Source organism: Corvus kubaryi, unplaced genomic scaffold (genome assembly GCF_017639235.1).
Source record: "Corvus kubaryi isolate FWS band 111438036 unplaced genomic scaffold, C.kubaryi_AGA036_p1.0 37270, whole genome shotgun sequence".
Lineage (NCBI taxonomy): Eukaryota > Metazoa > Chordata > Aves > Passeriformes > Corvidae > Corvus > Corvus kubaryi.
This window is the reverse complement of record NW_024581083.1, coordinates 2,561,621-2,578,831: the sequence shown is the minus strand read 5'-3', so window position 1 is coordinate 2,578,831 and position 17,211 is coordinate 2,561,621. Positions and strand designations below refer to the sequence as shown.

The following is a 17,211-nucleotide window of genomic DNA, read 5'->3' as shown; positions in this document are numbered from 1 at the left end:
ACCTGCTTGCTTTTCAGGTTTTTTCACCTTTCCTTTCTTCCTTTCTTTCTTAAACTGTGATGGAATTTCTCATGGTTTATTCTTCATCCACCCCTAATATGCTTCCATATTTTAATTTATTTAAGGGTCCTAAAATTACTGATTTGCACAATATTCAGAATTTTTAGCTGAACACAGTGAGCAGAAGTCTCTGCTTGAATATATGACTGTACATATACTGCTAAACCAGCAGCACTCAGCTGAGTGCAATAGCCAAAAATTACTTGTGCAGTCACAGTTCATGAAGTCTTGTTCATTTGATGAGGAAACCTTCATTGTGAACTTAATGCAAGAGAAATCTGAGCTGTTTAACATTACAAGTCCCTTAAATGCACTTTGAAGCAGCATCTGATTCTTTAACTGTCTTATAACCTGTACCAGACTCGAATTGTTGCGCTCACGTGTGTTTAGTTTCTGCTTAGTATTTTCACTCAATAAATTTGGATTTAGCTTACATACATAGTAAATAAACTGTTTACCATTTATGTTGCTTTTGACTCTTTTTTTTCAATTTGAAACTCTTAAGTGTATTGAGGAAGAAAACTTACTTAGCATGAGCGGAGTTATTTCAATTGCATTTTCTATTGTCATCTAGGTGCCTGCAAGTCAATTTGCAAGAGTAGCATTTTAACTGTTAAGTGAACTTTTTAAACAGATGTGTGTATGCTCTGTGTGTGTGTGTTGAGAAAAAATTGAAAGTCATCATCCCAGTTCTTGGAGAACTCATTGTGTAAATCTTCACCTGACTCAGATGGCCAAATTTCCCACATGTAGAGATTCATCAAAAACCTCATGAAATCTCTTAAGTTCCTATGTAAAATGTCAAATTTTTTCCTACTGGAAAAATTGCTGATCGTAAGTAGGATCCCAGGTATTTATCCTTAATAAAGGGGCACTAAAAACTTCATGGTATTAAAATATTGTGACTTTGGAGGAGGAAGGGGTGATTGTTTTAATGAGGAGAAGCAGAAGAGCTATCCCCTGCCTCCATGTTTAGTTTACAGACTCTCTTTCTTTAGATGAAGTATTCTGCTCTGTTAAAAAAGATCATTTTTCTTAAAAATGTAGGAAGGAAAGAAAATGGTCAAAACCCAGCTATTATTATATGGGTGGCTAGCGAGAGGGATCAAATTCATACAAGTGCCCAAGTTTTTATTAAAACTGCTAATGTCTTTTCTATTTAGATGCACATAAAATAAACAGCACATCAAATTTAATATATATATATAATCGATGATCTTAGATAAGCTGTAGCCTTTATTCCAAATTTACAAGCATTATTCTCATTTATAATTATATTCTCCATTGTGAGATAAACACAGTAGGAATTCTCATATTATTATTAAAAAAAAAAATCAAATCTAGAGAACAATTATTCACTGTAGTTGCCTGTAATCTTCCAGAATCTCTTTTTTTTCTTTTTGTGCAGATACTCCCTTATAAGTACATTAATAAAGAGTAAATCTAAACAAGATAAGAAGAGAAAATTAGAAACCTTCTCAATACATTTTCTTCCCTACAGCACAAATTACAAAATAATTTTGTTTCTCTTTTCCAGTTCTTTGCTGTTGCCCAGCCAACACCTGAGGGATCACGAACAAACCTGGGAGTAAGTAATTAAAATTCAAAGCTCCAGCATTCAGATAGTTTTTACACTTTCTTTTGCTTCCAACTAGCAAGGAATTTTCCAGACAAGCTTTTAATTAACAGGTGAGTTTAATTGATATGTGGGTATTCTGTAAATGGGAAGGATATCAGTGAGAAGCATGGCAGGACTCTTTCATACTCCCAGTTTAAGACTGTTTGCACATCGACAAATCTGTTTTCTTTAGTGAATAAATAAAACTGAAAATCCAAGTATTGGGAAGAGCTGAGGCAGAGTTAACTAGAATGATGCTGATTTTCATAACACCTCCTCAAAGGAAACTCTACCTCACCTGTACCTGGCAGAGATTAGCCTGTGGTCTGGAATAAAAAGCAAGTGATGGAAATTCATAGGCACCATAAGCAACCTGTTGTGCTTAAATAAACCTTTTGGGATTTCATTAGGTTGGATCTAATTTCACCTAAGTTTGCCATCTAAAACACGGGTGACCACTGGACTTGTGTTCCGGCAAGTGGAGATTCAGAGTGTTGTTGAATCCACCTGAAAATGAGAAGAGCCACCTTCTGTAGGCTGCTAAAACCTGGTTGTAATGTGCCTTTTTGCCTATAAGTATTTATTTCTTTGGAATTAAACATGAGCAATGATTGCTACAACAATGTTGTAGTCAAATACATAAAATTTGAGGTTCAGACAAGAACGTGAGAACTCAGCCACCCATCTAATTACCAAAACACCCATTTCTGTGCACTGACCAGCCAGGGAACATGCCTGTCTTTTCTTCTAGAACAGATGGTGCTTTCAGCGTGCTGTAAGGTCACCAAATTCAAGCTGTTACAAACCAAAAGCAAGTTCCAAAGTTTTGCAGCTCTCACAGAGATGGCTTTGCCAAGCAGCCCACTCGGCTGTAATGTGGAGGAACTGGTGGACTGGGCACAGTGGTGGCAGAGTATCACCGAGTGTCCGGGAGGCTGATCTAAGTCACTGCTTGGGACTGATCCAAGGATTGGAGAGCAAAGGCTTAAAGCCACCTTTAACTTCCCAGGAGTTGAATTTGGCATCATAATACCAACCCAAAGAGCTGGCTCAAAGCTTTATGAAATTGTAGAATATGTGAAAGCAAGCTGTGAAGATTTAATCCAGATAATATCACAGTAGTATAACGATGGGCTGGGGTAGCAACTGGGAGATTTGGCAGGGGCTCTGTTGCAAAATGGCCAGCATTTCCTTCTTCAGGATTATTTCTTTGTTAAAATAAAGGATAGGTTGTTAAAACAAATATTTTCAAAGTATTTCACCGTATACTGAACAGTGAGCACTGCTGTACACTGAGAAACAAATTAATGAATCAAACATTGCAGCACTATCCACAGGGGCTCGTTTAAAAGCAAATGCATGACAGAGCTGGAAACCGGCTTAAATGCAAATGAGTGAATGTGATGAAATCTGTAATGTTTGATTCATTAATTTGTCTCTCATCGTACAGCAGTGATCATTGTTTAGTGTGTGCTGCTAATGAAAGACTTTTATAGCCAAGGATTTCCAAATTTATAGATGAGCTTTATTTTAACAGAGAAGTTTTGTCACAAAACCCTTCATGGCCATGAGATTTTTGCATCTGTACTAATCAGTTTAAAAAAAAAAATTTAATATTTATATTAATATATATATTAGGTTTTTTATTATGCAAGCTAGCAGATGGAAGGAGAGCCAGCATCATCTGATCCTCTAGTTTTCAAAGGCCACCAGCAGCTAATATGTTATAGTTAAAAGGAGAAAAATACTGGAAAAAATAAAATCTTGGCTGTATGATGAAAAGCCCCCCTCCCAGTTTTTAGAAACAATTACTTTCCAGATTTTAATCTACTGAACAAACATGACTGAATCCCCAAAAGGGTTGGAGGAGGGTGGTCAATGTTATTGTTTTCCTTTTATAGAAGTTAAACTATGGAATATCAGTCTGACAGATGTAATGGTAATATATATTTAGTCTTGCACAGCAGTGACATCAGCCTCTATTTGTCTGCTTCTTGACTCTCAGCCTGTAGCTGTGATTCCCTTCTCAGTCATTCACATGACTCTAAAGTGGGGCAGACAGGACAGAAAAGTATTATCAAAGTAAACAGCCACTGTAAAGCATATAATAAAATTTATCAATTTGGGTTCCAATGGCAAACAAAATTCTATCTCAGTCTCGTGATTTACAGCTTTAACTGCAGAAATTTATCTAAGTTTCTTCAGCATGTGATGGCTTTGGTTAGTAAGGATCGCCACGTGGCATTTTGAGAGTTCGGTGGCACTAACCTCCCAGTATACCAGGAAAAAAAGAAAGACAGAAGTCTTTTGTAGCATATCAGCAGCACATAATAAAAAATTGGCTCAGTTAGGAACCACATTTCCAAGATTCCTGTTCCAAATCCAAACAACATGCACCAGGCCAATCTGTCTATTTATTTCCACTCTGTATTTACAGTGCGGTGACATTTAGGCAAGTACAGTGCTAATTGCCTTGCAGGTACCTCTTGGTATTGACATCTGCAATTAATCACTAAGCAGGCAACTCTTGATTCAAACATTCCAATTTTGATCACGTCGCCATAGAAATGTAATATATTTACCAGCTTCTGAAGCCATTTTTTTTCTGACAGGACAGTTTCTGTTCTCTTGGCTTTTTCTGAGATTGCAAATTAAGATGTCAAATATTGTCTGCTACAAAACAGCTAGGTCTTGAGGGCAGCTAGAGAGGGTTGTAATGTCATTAGTAATGACATGTAAAGGTTTTTCTGTGAAAAGGACTGTCTAAAATAATAGAAAATCTGGTTCTGCTGTAAACAGAATTTGGTTTTTACAGCTTACTATATATTGAAGCAAAACAAACCACGTTTTTTCTGTGGTTACCAAAATGATTTGAAAAAGAGGATCGAAATAGGCATTTAGAAGTGTATGAATTATGATAAATATTTCCTCAGCGAAAAGTTTCTGAAGCCTTCTCTCTGGAAGTCTTGTGTCTTTTCTTTTGTTGGCTGGAAAAGCAGCCAACAAAAGAAAAGAAATCCACATGCAAAGATATCAAAAAGTAAATTCCATGAAAATTTCATTTCTGTTTTCATGTAGCATTAGACTTCAATCTTTCTTTTTGCTTAAATCTCTTTTTCTATGTACAGTTTTTCATGTTAGCCAGTTAGTTTTCAGCTTCCCCAGCACCATTTAAACTCCATTTCTCCATCCTATCTTACTGTAGACCAATGGCACTATGTATTCTCTCAGGATTCAGAATTATTTTGAAATTTCCAAGAAGAAAACTTTTACTCCATTACTAGCTAGTTCTGTTCTGCTAAAGCCAGTGGCAAAAATCCTCCTCGTGTCAATGATTCAGAAACAAGACACAAGAATACTGCAATGTATTTTGCAAGAAACCATAGCTTTACCTGCTGTTTTACCTTAATCCAATTAAAAATATTTTTTGTAGCTGTTTCTGAACTAAGAAACCTGGTATTTCATGGAATAGCTGCATCTTCTATCCTTATTAAATGACATTTAATTATCTATTCCGTGCCCCTCTTTTGAATGCATTGGTTCCTATTCTCTATGATTAGAAATACAATATCAAGGGGGCTTTCCACCCAGAGCACAGTGATTCATGTGGCTTCTCTCTGACAAGGCAGTTGTGCATTCTATGGGTCGGGCTGGGAGTAAAATGAAGATGGGCTGGGCAGGGGAGCTGCTGTGCCTTCCAGCTGGGAAGGGAAGTGCAGGTGCTGCCAGAGATACATCGAGGGGTGCAGGGTTGGAGAGCAGGCTCAGGAGCTGCCTGGAGGCAGCAACTGCTGTGGTGCTGAAATATTTATTGTCTTTAATCACTAAAATGGTTCCCCAGCATTGGCATCAAAGGGTTAACAGGGTAATAGCAGGGACATAGAATAAGTTGATCTTGGTCTTAGTGGGATTTTTTTTGTCTCTCTTCTTTTGTATTTTTTTGTATTGTTCATTTCTGTCTATTACAGTAAAGTCTTTGAAGTCCTACCTACCATGCTGGTTTTTTCTTCAAAAACAATTTTTGCTTATTTTGAAATGCACAGCTCCTTTGTGGCTCTTATGTTGATAAAACATTTTCTTGTGGTTATGTCTATTTCCATTTGTGGATCTATTGCTTCTCTCCTGAATGTTGTTCCATTTCTTAGCAGCCTTTTTTCACCATCTCTTTTAGCATGTCCAATCCTTTACATCAGACTTTTGGAGGGTTTAATTCCTCAATTCTTCATCTGATGGTATCAGACCTGTTTATGTCGCCAGGCACAGGCAAAGAATTATAACTTGTATGCCCTGTTCCGCTTCATGCACGTTTATTAGTAAGCTGGTAACGGTGTAAGAAGTTGCAGTAGCCATTGCCTGATGCAATGTACAAAAATTACAGTGTAGTAATTCAAAAATGTGTTATCTGAAAAGAAGGTTGTTCTTAAGAACTTTTACTTGATTCAAGTTACAGCAGGTGGTTTTAGCTAGTTAGAGAAAACTTTTTAAACTTTCTTCTTTTAGGTTATTTTAGATATTGTAGAAGCTTTACAAATCCAAAGGTGTTATTGCTAAACAACTGAACTAACTACTTCACAAGCCACTAGAGATCTTATTTCAGTATTATCCAAGGTGTTTCTACTGAACAAGATGTTGCACTTTTCTCTTTAGCGACATTGTATTTTAATGTTATGTAAAGTAGCTTTCAAAAGGGACAATCACTGCCTAGTCCACAGTCTGTCCAAGGGCATTTTTAGTTTTTCCTTTAAGTGTTTAGGAAATAGCTTTGTAGTTTATGCATAGGCATGTGAAAACAAAGAAAATGGAAATAACAGAAGAGACTTGAAATTAATGAAAAAAGTTACAGTTACTTAAAAGTATTTCCAAGGCCACCGAGCTGTATGTTTAATATCTTGGAAGAGCACTGGGGTGGTTTGAAGGCTCTGACATGATGTGGTTACTGCACCACCCCACAGAGAGACCCATGGGAGGAGTGTGGTACAGGGATCTCTGAGCTCAGGAATGGGTGTCTGTGACTCGGGAGCTCAGGATTCCTGGCAGGGCTGCAGCTGCCTGTGTACAGCACTCTCAGGCTGCCACTGTGCCCCGGCTGATGTAAAAGGGATTCTGTAATGCTGTTCCACGGGGTCCCAAGTGGCAGAGAGGTTTATTAGTTTTATTCTTGTCATTCTTCTTAGGGATTCTGCACTAAACAGACTAAGTATATGAAGAAAGGCTGAATGAGTAGTTTTCTTGGAGTGTAAATAAAACTGGAACAATTTTCAATTTAAAAAATATGTTTTTTTGATTGGAGCCGACCTGTGAAAGATGATGAGTAACATCTAAGCTCTAGTGAGAAATTCTGCTTTCGTGGCCACCTTCTCCATATCCACGGGCTTTGACATAAAGAAAAAGTCCTCAGGGCAGTGAGGGCAGTCCAGCACTGGAGCAGGTTTCCCAGGGAGGCTGTGGAGTGTCCATCCCTACATTCTTTCAAGACTGAAATGACCTCTGTGTTGAGCTCAGGATTGGGATAGACAGCTCCCTCAGGTCTCATCCAGCCTCAGTTACTGTCCTCTCCTCTGTTTGTAACCCCATACATTGTTTGTGCTGCCTTTTCCAGCAGGGAGTTGTTCAGAAATAACAGCACTGCTTAACTCACAGCCAGCATCTTCCCATGAATGAATCTCCAAGTATCTCTGAAAGGAGATACAGGTGATTTGGGGAATAACTGGGACAGAGTGAGCTGTTTAACCACTTGTTAAAGGTCACCCATGCAGGCAGTTGTAGAGTTGGTGACAGCCAACAAATCTGCTGCTCCCCAGTGGTGCTCCCTTTATCCGTGACACACTCATGTGTGATTGTGGAGGTGCATGGGCTGGCTGGAGGAGTGTCCTTGAGCCACATGGCATCAAGCTGGAGACCCAGAAGGCGAGCAGCTTCTGAAGCATGATCCTGTGACTTCTCAGCAGGGCTGATTGGTTTGGGGGCAGCATCAGGCTGCCACAGGCAGACTGGATCCTCTTCTGGAGTTGGTTACCTTGTTCTGATAACATGAGCCCACTGCACCATACTCAGTTCTGTGTCCTGGACTTGCCGGATGCTATTCCATGGGAGAGGCAATGTATTTTTGTGTTCCTATAATACAGAGGTTATTAGGTATTTTTTAATCATATTTTTCATAAAGACTTCTGAGAAAACACGGAAACCCCATCAGTACTTAAGTCTCCTGTATGTCAGAGAAAGCACAGGAGCCAGTACTGGTCTCTGAACCAGTCACCTGAAAACCTTAAACTGCATAAAAAACCCCTCAAAGTGAAGTTCACTGTGAAGTACATAAAGCTAGATGAGCTGTAGCACCTTATCACAGTATTCCTAGTGCCTTCTAGGTATTTCAGGAGAGTGCACAGGAGCTACCCTGGGACTGTTCCCGAACGAAGCATGTGCTCACAGCAAGGGTGCCTGTGTTACAGTGAGTTATGTTTGGTGTGTGGTGCTTCTTAGAGGCTGTTCCACCCTTAGTGTAAGTTATGGGTGTTATTAGCAACAGAAATTGATCCCCTGAAAGCAGCGGAACATGAATAGATCAGTTCTGAAGACTCATTACCAGGATAAGTGAATACAACATGTTATGTTTTGCAATGGATTCTTTTATTTAATTTTTAAGTACCACATAGCTGATCAATCAAAAAGCGCTAGTACTGCCCATTTTCCTCTTGTGTAAAATTTAATTTAATTCCTGTGAAGAATCTTTAAGAAATAACATCAGGAATTGCAGTAAATGTTAAAGACGTTGTAGAGAAAAGCCTCAGAGACTTTCTTAGTTAACTGGTGTTTCTTTAGATCTGAGTTTCCCCTCTTTGTGCTGTAAAACACAGGACTAAACCAATTTGGTGTTTAATCCCTAGAATATGCTGTGAACCTCACCTGTCTGTTTTTGTGTCAGTGCTTTCTTGACTATGACTACAGATGGGAAAAATTGAATAGTAATAAGTCTCTTGCTTATATTTGATATGCGATTTTTAGATGGTTTATGCTATTTCCATATATTCATTTGCCGAGAACTAGTCTTTAAAATTACTTTTTACTTATCTTCATGACTCTAGACTTTGAAGTAATACTTCAATGACAGCTGAACTGAGACATTTTAACAGGGTCTGGACAGACCTCTCGGTGTTCTGTACCATGCTAAAGAACTCCTTCCCTCTTGAAAGTTTTATCATGTAGGAGGCTATTAAAGTTACGAGTTTAGGCTGAAGCAGGAATAAATCCTGGGTCGTACTGATGATGTCATTACAGCGGTCAATAAAATACATGGAAGCAAACGCTCTTCATGTTACTAAGATCAGCTAACCAAATCTGGATACACGAGCAATTAACTCTTTAATTAAGATGAATGGATGACATTAGCCCTCCTTAAACCCTGCTCGTCAGCATTTACAAATAGAAAAAGACGGATGTCTCCTTCCCAAGAAATCTAGCTTTTATTTTTCATTCTTTGACAGCATCTCATTCTTTCTACTTTGTAAACAAATTCACTGATGAGCGCTGCCAGCCACAGAGATTGAAACAGCCCCGTTCAATCAGGGCTATTGCTCAGAGGTGATGTATGTGGATTTCATTTATTTTCTCAGCAAGTTGCACTGAATCTTTGTTTCTAATTAAGAAAAAATACCGGGCTTTCGATGCCCAAATATATAAGTTCATATGAATTCAATCATCATGACATGTTAGAGGCCACATAATTAAGTACTGTGAAACTTCTTGCCTTTGAAGTGGATTATTAGTTCTGACAAAGGTGTTTGTGTAAACTGAAGGAATGAAGTCTCAGTTTTCTGTCCTTGAAAATCAGAATAACCTGTCTGGAAGGAGATAGATTATCTCTCCCTACTTATAGTACATATATTGCACTATATTTTCAGAAACATTTAAATTTCCCAGTGATTGAAATATTGTTGCCCTTTTGTTATCCTAAAAAAATTCTAAGTTTCCCACTAATAAAGTCAATTTATTGCTACTTTCTATTTTAATGATATATGGTGCATTTGTAAATTTTGGAAAGGAATAGTCTTTTTTCCTACTACCTGTATTCAAATAGGATACCCCTACATGTGGGACACAGATTGGAATCAACACAACTATTGAAAGTAGGAATTTATTACTGTTTGCACCAAAAATCCTATGTGTGTATAATGTTTTAAGGTACAATTTTTTAATCTGTATTGATGTTGCTGTTGCTAATTTTTGTGAAGCAGAATTTTGTGAGGCAATATGAGGATATTGCTTTTTACTTCTGTAACAAGTTCTTTGTTCAGAGTCAGAAATGCTGAGTGTGTATTTAAACCCAACTTCTCTGAAGAACAGAACATCTGTGTGATCTTTCCTCCCACAGTTGCATTGTCAACTGGAAAAAAAAACCCAGGTTCTTGTTTCAGGTGCAGCAGTGTAGGGTGCAGCAAAGAAACAGAAAAGTTCTTCTTTAAACACAGATTTTTGCATTGTTGTTGGTTTAACAACAGTTAAGCATAATGATGTTTTCAGTTTTCCTGTAAGCTCACCCACACATTAAAAATAGTAGTCCAAAATTTCTTGAAATACATCATCTCTCTGTTCTGACCTAATGGATCTATAGCCTTCTGCTGGTGTCAGGTTCATGGAATTATTCAGATAATCTTCTGTGCTGTTCTGTTAGCCACAAACCCCATCCAATAGATAATTATTGAGATGCTTTGCCAAGTCTATTCTAGGGGGTTTTTATTTAAAAAAAAAAACAAAAAAAAAACCAAACCACCCAACAACAAAAATCCCCCAAAACAAACAAACAACAAAAAAAAACCCAAAAAACAACAACAACAACAAAACCCCAAACAACAAAAAAAAACCAGCATAGTTTGAGAAGGTGGAGAGGTACATATAGCAATGAAGAAGGAATTAGAAGAGTTAAGAGCAAATAGCTGATTACACAATGTGTGACTGTACCAGGATGTAGAGAAGTTGGTGGCAGTTGATGTCCTGGTGGTTTTACACCAGAGGTGTAGCAGAGGGATTTCCATTCACGGTCCAGATGCACCCAGAACTGGCTTTAACTTTGCTTAGCTAGATCCAGCAAAGGAGAATTGAAATTGTGCCCCAACTTAAACAGCAGAAACAGGCATGGCAGTAGCAGAATATTCTTGATGCCCTTTTGTGGTTCAAAACCTATGGAGCCTTTTATGAAATGGCTTTTTGATCCCTTGACGCAGCTGCACGTAGTGAGGCTACATGGGACATAGGGGAAGGACAGGACTGGAGGAGCAACGGTGTCATTTGCTTTGTGTAAACAGAAACTCCCATCTCTTTTGGAGTTATGATTTGCCCAGCAGTCTCCCCTGCAGTGCAGCCAGTAACCTGCATAGGCAAGTTCTGGCTCCAGTGTTTTTCCTGCTGTGTGGCTGCTGCCACGCAAGATTGGAATGTGGGGACATAATCCCTGCAAGCTATTTTTGCCATTCTGTACTCATGGCACAAGGCCTGGGAGTACCTGTGATATGTTTATGACATTGTGCCTGCAGTACCTCGAGCCTGAGGCAGTCTCCCAGCAGTGCTGTCTGCAGCAGGACTGTCTCATGCACCATCAAAACACCCTCACTTAGCAGCTTGTAGCTCTTCCCTGAAAAAAGAAGGTGCAAAAGCTTCCCTACTCAGGGATCCTGACACAGAGAATGTGGTTGAAATGGTGAGGAGATCAGCGGAGGAGGTGGATGATGACAGGGAAATAGCCATCTGTGTTTCAAGCAGATTTTTTGGATTCCTGACAGAAAATGGAATAATGCAGCTATTTGAACTGCCCCATGATTGTCTTACCCACAAGTCCAGTCAAGTGAGATATTCTTTAAAAAAGCTTCAGATGATAAAAACTTACAAGTACAGAGAAAGATTTATAAAGGGCACAAACCCAAACTACACAGATTTCGTAAGTGAACTCTTGCAGTTATTAAAATGTTTTGGCTTCGTAACAGGATACAAATCTGCAGTTTTGCCAAAACCTGGATGCAAGGCCTGTGTGGAGGTGACAGTGTCACTGTTAGGGCTGGGGGAGCAGTTTGGCACAGGGGGCTGCTGACGTGGGCAGAGCTGCCACGCACGCCTGTCTGCACTGGGGGTATGGTGGGGAGCCATACATGCTTCTGTGATTCCTTTTGTTGTGCCATTGGAATCCAGACTGATGGATTTTCTAGCAAGCTTTTTAAAATGAGGAATGAAAACAATGTTTTATGAGTATTAGTAGCTTTTCAGTGTGTTGGTATGATGACTTTTCATACTTTTAATGCTTATTTATAGTTAAACTTTCCACCAAAGTCTCACATTTTGATTATCATTTTCACCATTTTGGGTTTAGAAGACTTGAGAGGATTGCACTGGGATGTGAGGATGCTTTTAACCTCCAAGTCAGACTTCCCTGGGGTTATCCTGTATGTCAGTGCATGTCCAGTGCTGCTGAGTTGGTAGGCTGACCACACACCATGGCTGTGGTTATCTGTGTTCATTATTGGCTTTATCACTTGGCTTGGATAGAAATACCAGCCAGGACACGCAGCACAGGCTGGTGCAGAGCAGGGGCTGGGGCAGAGCACAGGCTGGCTCCCCACCACACAGCTGTGCTGGCACGGGCTGGGGGTTGCTGCCACCTCCGGGTGCTCTGCTGCTGCTGCCCACCTGCAGCACCAACGCAGATTTGGGTAAAATAATTCTCTGTGGTTGTGACTTTGCTTTGAATATAAGTGTTGGTCACTCCTTCCAGCAAGGGCCATGCCTTCAAGATGAGTTTGAAACATTTGGCCTCTATATCCCCGTAATCATGTACCCAAAGTGATGCTCACATCTAGGGGCCAGGCCTGGAAAGAGGTTCTAAAGAAGAATTTAATTCTTTGTTGTCTCAATCTGAAGTCATTATGCTCCTTGAAATCTTTATAGAAAAAACACTGGAAATTTCATATGGAATCCTTCTTTAACAGAAAATCATTGATGACAATTAAAGATGGGCATGAGACTGTCAAAGCCCAAGCAACTCAGAAGTAAACCTGTTCAGAAATTAATGTAACTTATGCACCAGTTTCTTAAAAATTTTTGGCAATTCTATTGCATTTTAAGGCAGGAGTTTAAATTGTTGTTATATATATACCTAAGCCTATGTTTCCCTATAGAGATGTAGATACAAAAATATTTTCAAATTCCTATATTTATATATGTGGCTATAGGGAAAAGAAACTGAACTGTTCAAATTTTGTATCCAGCTCGTTGGGAAACTAGTGCTTATGAAAAGGCACTACTCACCACTTACATATTTGTAAAAAGGTAAAGTGGTGCTCTTTAAAATGGTGAGAGGACATTAAGATGGAAGACATGAAATAAATAAAAAGTCCATAGTGGAAATGGAAAATAATCAGAAAGAAACTTGATTACTTCATTTTACAGCTGACAATTCAGTGAAGTTTCTGTTTTAGTATTATGTGCAAGCCAAACTGCCAGGTTTTATTTATCATCTGATATAACTCTAGCTCTGGTCCAGGGTACTGGAAAACCTCTCTTGTAGAGTTTTACCTCTTTAACCTCAAATGAAAACTGGCATTCCATCTGGATAGTGTCCAATGTGTCACATTTTGGTAGTCATCAACCAGCTCGCCTTATAAATCAAGAGCACTGATTAAATAATCAAGATTTTTGAAATGCCTTGAGGGAGCTGTACGTTTTTTGCATCAGTGATTAGTATTCAGTGGCAATACTGAAATCTATTTGAGCTGCAGCTATAAAACTGCATTTTGCATACTAGGCATAATCAGAGAGATTATATTCAGAAAGTGTGCTTCCCCTAAGACAGCAGAAGGTTATGACTTTTGCCATGGCTCCATTGTTAGCTTAAGTGAGCTTTGTCCTTGCTGTTGTTCAGCCCTTTATTCACCAGAATAAAATCATTTCTGCAGCTGTGTACTGGGAAAATGAAAACTTTAGGTAATAACTTTCATAGGGCAGCTGGTTAAAGAAAACTCTAGCCCCTGAATGGAAAGCAATTTTAATTAAAGATCTTTTTAGTTATTAAAGCTTAGTTTATATTGTGTCATTTCTTTTGTTGTTGCAAGTTAGCATTTTGTCATTTAAATCATTCCCCCAAATCACATATTACTGGCAACAAGAGGGGCTGCAGTTTACAAAAGAGACAATAGTTATTGGCTGCAAGAGAGACTGGCTAAGAAATAAGTTATTGTTCATATCAAAAAATAGAATCTAACCGTTAAATTCAGTAATGAACTTATAAGAAGTATAACAATATAAATCAAAAAAAGCTTTCCTGAAAACCAGTGCTCAGGTTGTGCAAAATGTTGCAGGTTGTTTCAGTTGTTTCTGCCTCTCTCCACCTTTCTAATGGGTGGGTTCTGCTCCTTTGGGTACTTGCTGGGACCTGAGTGACGAGAGCAAACGGCCCCAAAGGCAGCAGTGGCAGCGTGCTGAGCTGCCTGGGAGCTCAGGGCTGTTCTTCACACATGGAGCCTTCCTGGGCAAGGCTGAGCATGCAACACCCTCCCTCCCTGCACGCTCGTCTTCCCAGCTCCCAGACAGACAGGTTTTATCCAAGTCAAAGTGTATCTTGTTACCCTTGTGATGGGCTGGAGAGAATCCCTTGAACAGTGCTGTTTTTCCCCAGGCTTGTTAGGATAGCATGCCCTGGTGTTTAGCAATTATATTAAAATTACCCTTACCTCAAACATGTAAAAACTAAAAAAAAAAAAAAATAAATAAATAAAAAAAATTTAAAAAAAAAAATCCTTGCAACTGTCAAAAGAATGTTTGTGCCTTGACATGGAGCTCTGCCATACATCAATCTATATATCTCATGTAACCTTGCAGTGTAATGTGTAATCATACTAAACACAGTCTGCATGAGTGGGCTTAATGCATGCTCATCACTGGCCTGGAGGTGATTTGGGATGATGATGTATAATGATTTGGAAGGGGGAATGGAATTAACGATTTGGGGGCTGATCTGTCTCACTTCCTAGCCCTGCCTTTGGTGGATACTCTGACAGCCCTCCATACCAATTTGTCACCCACTGGAAGGCAATGGTATCAGTACTGATGCTCACCCTCCCTACCAACAAACCTTCAGACCTGGAAAAGGTGGGGTTTTGATGTCACTGCCTCAGTTAGCTTTAGAAAGAGAATAACTTTTCCTGCAAGTTTTGCTTGTACCCTTAATTTATCATAACTACAACAATACCATTGCTTCATCTGCAAAAACCAGAGCTTCCTCCCAGGAAGTAGAGAGCCTGAGTTCACAGTCCTTTCACTCATGTTACTCTCACACTCCAGCTGGAGTTCTACCCTGATGCAGAAGGGAATTCAAGCCTTATTCCACAGGTGGGAAAAGGCAGCAGAAGTACCATGGCCTGTTCCACAGGAAGCCTTTCCTTTCAGCTTTCAAACTTCTGCACAGGGTCTGTGCTTTGTGTTAAATGGTTACTGGGTAAAAATGCATTACGTGAGGGTAGGGATCTGTATTGTAAAGCAAGTGGGATGAGCCTGGCATGGCACCATTCTCAGGCACATGGATAGATTTCCATAGAGCCAAACCAGGCAAGCTGGGAGCTGGCTTTGCCCAGGGCTGTCACATCCGCTGTGTGCTGGGGCTGGCTGGGGGGTGCTGATTTTGACCAAAGGCACACTGAGGATCAAGTTAAACACGTTCAGGCCCAAACCTGGCCCAAGTATAACCTCCACCCTCCTGTCTAGTGAAATCCTTACAAATCAGGTGGAAGGACTGCCCTGAATCTAGCCTTTAGGCAGAAAGCACTATTGCATACACTGCTACGGATGGGAGACTCAAAGCACGTGAAATATTATCAGATTCCACAGTGAAAGGAAGTGCTGAAAGGTGTTGTTGCTGCATTGTTTTGGTAAATACACGAAAATGTTGTTATAGACACACATGAAATATGGGCTAAAACCAGGAAAAGCTTAGGATAAAAGTGTGGCTTCTAATAACCCTCCCTTCTCCTTGTCCCGTGATAGGGATGGCATTGCCAAATAATCTCAACTGTGGTCAAAATCATACAGTCATTAAGATCCATTTTCTAGAGTCCTCAAGCAGAAGTTGGTCTTAGGTAAAACAAAAAGGATTAGGATGTAAATGTAGGTATTGTGCAATTTTAAACACGCTTTATATTTTTCTAAGTGAAATTCATCACTAATTCCACTGGCATCTAACCTGTTAAGAGTATGTGGAATGGGATCTCAGCATGTTCCAATTGAATGCCTCTTCATTTCATACACTAAATTGGAGATTAAAGATGTTTGACCCTCCCATAGCATACTTGTTTTGGTGTTTGATGAATATATGTCCTTCGAGTGCTCTGTTTGTCAGTTATCTGATATTGATGCAGACTTTGCTTGTCTTACTTCTTAAGACAGCTACATTTTTACCCTCTCCATTTCCCCCTTATACTTAAAAATAAATAGCATACCTTGTGAGAAGTTAGGCTACTTACTTTTTAAGTTCATCATTATTCAGTGCTGTTAACTTCCAAGCTAGTGCAGTTACCAATTTACTGTTAATCAGTACACGATCTAGTGTGGCTAAATCCTCCTTGTCTTTGTTTTCCTAAAATTAATACCATATAATAATTTGTTATTGACCCTTGTTTTATACCTTTCCTTTACTTGATTTCATCCTGTTGGCATCACGCATTATCAAAAAAGCATTAGCTTTTGAGGTTTGGGGGTTTTTTTCAAATATTTTTTGGGTCAAGCTTTACAGACTTGTCATTTAACTATTCTGCAATGCCACTTTTGTCCACAGTGGTTCCTTTCAGTTCCTTTTCATTCAGTAGATCCACTGTCTCCCTTACAGGCTTGCTGCTTTGCCTGGAAGTGTTTTTCACTGGTTGTTTTATGGCTGTGGCCAGCTGCTTTTCAAGTGTTTCCATGGGCTTCCAATTTGAGCATCCTGTTTCACCTGAAATATATGTACTTCTCATAGGCTTTGAGTGTCTTTATTAAAGACTTAATTGAAAAAAATTTTTTTTTTTTTGCTTTGCCCTAAACTGTGGTATTTTCATTCTTTAGCTTTTAATTGAGTTACACCTTGGCATATGTAAGAGGTAAAGTACATGGGCAGAGAGGATTTTCAGCAGAAGGACAGAATGACAGTTTTGTGGTTTGGTAGAAAAATCAACTTTAGAGATTTAAGGGCTCATTTACAGGGTACAAAATATTATTAGCTGATCTCAGGAAAATTCTCTGCTGAGGTTTGTGAGTGTTTTGGTGGGAATGAGCAGAGAATACTGAGCTGAGCCCATTGATGTGGGTATTTTAATTTGTGTGCCTCTTAGCTTAATACAGAATATTAAATTACTCCGCTGAATAATTAGGCATTTGTCAAAGAAAATAGATACTTGCTAATGGATGGTTTGCCAGGTTTCATCCCCTCCACCACAGACATGCTTACTGTTCTATTATTTAGCATGCAAAAAGTTCTCTGTATTCATCTATTCACTTATGCACCTGAAATCTCATTCCCTTCATAT

The 17,211-nt window shown here is 39.2% G+C and overlaps 1 protein-coding gene across 12 annotated transcripts in view; it reads left to right on the top strand.

Moving 5' to 3' along the window:
* The first annotated feature begins 1,597 nt into the window (after nt 1-1,597).
* The window catches only part of TENM2 (teneurin transmembrane protein 2), a 655,728-nt gene continuing 640,114 nt past the window's right edge, over nt 1,598-17,211 (top strand). For all 12 annotated transcript variants that reach the window (XM_042025410.1, XM_042025408.1, XM_042025406.1 and 9 more), the window contains exon 1: nt 1,598-1,648. The gene's annotated coding sequence lies outside the window, so the exon portion shown is untranslated. The remainder of the gene's footprint in view (nt 1,649-17,211) is intronic.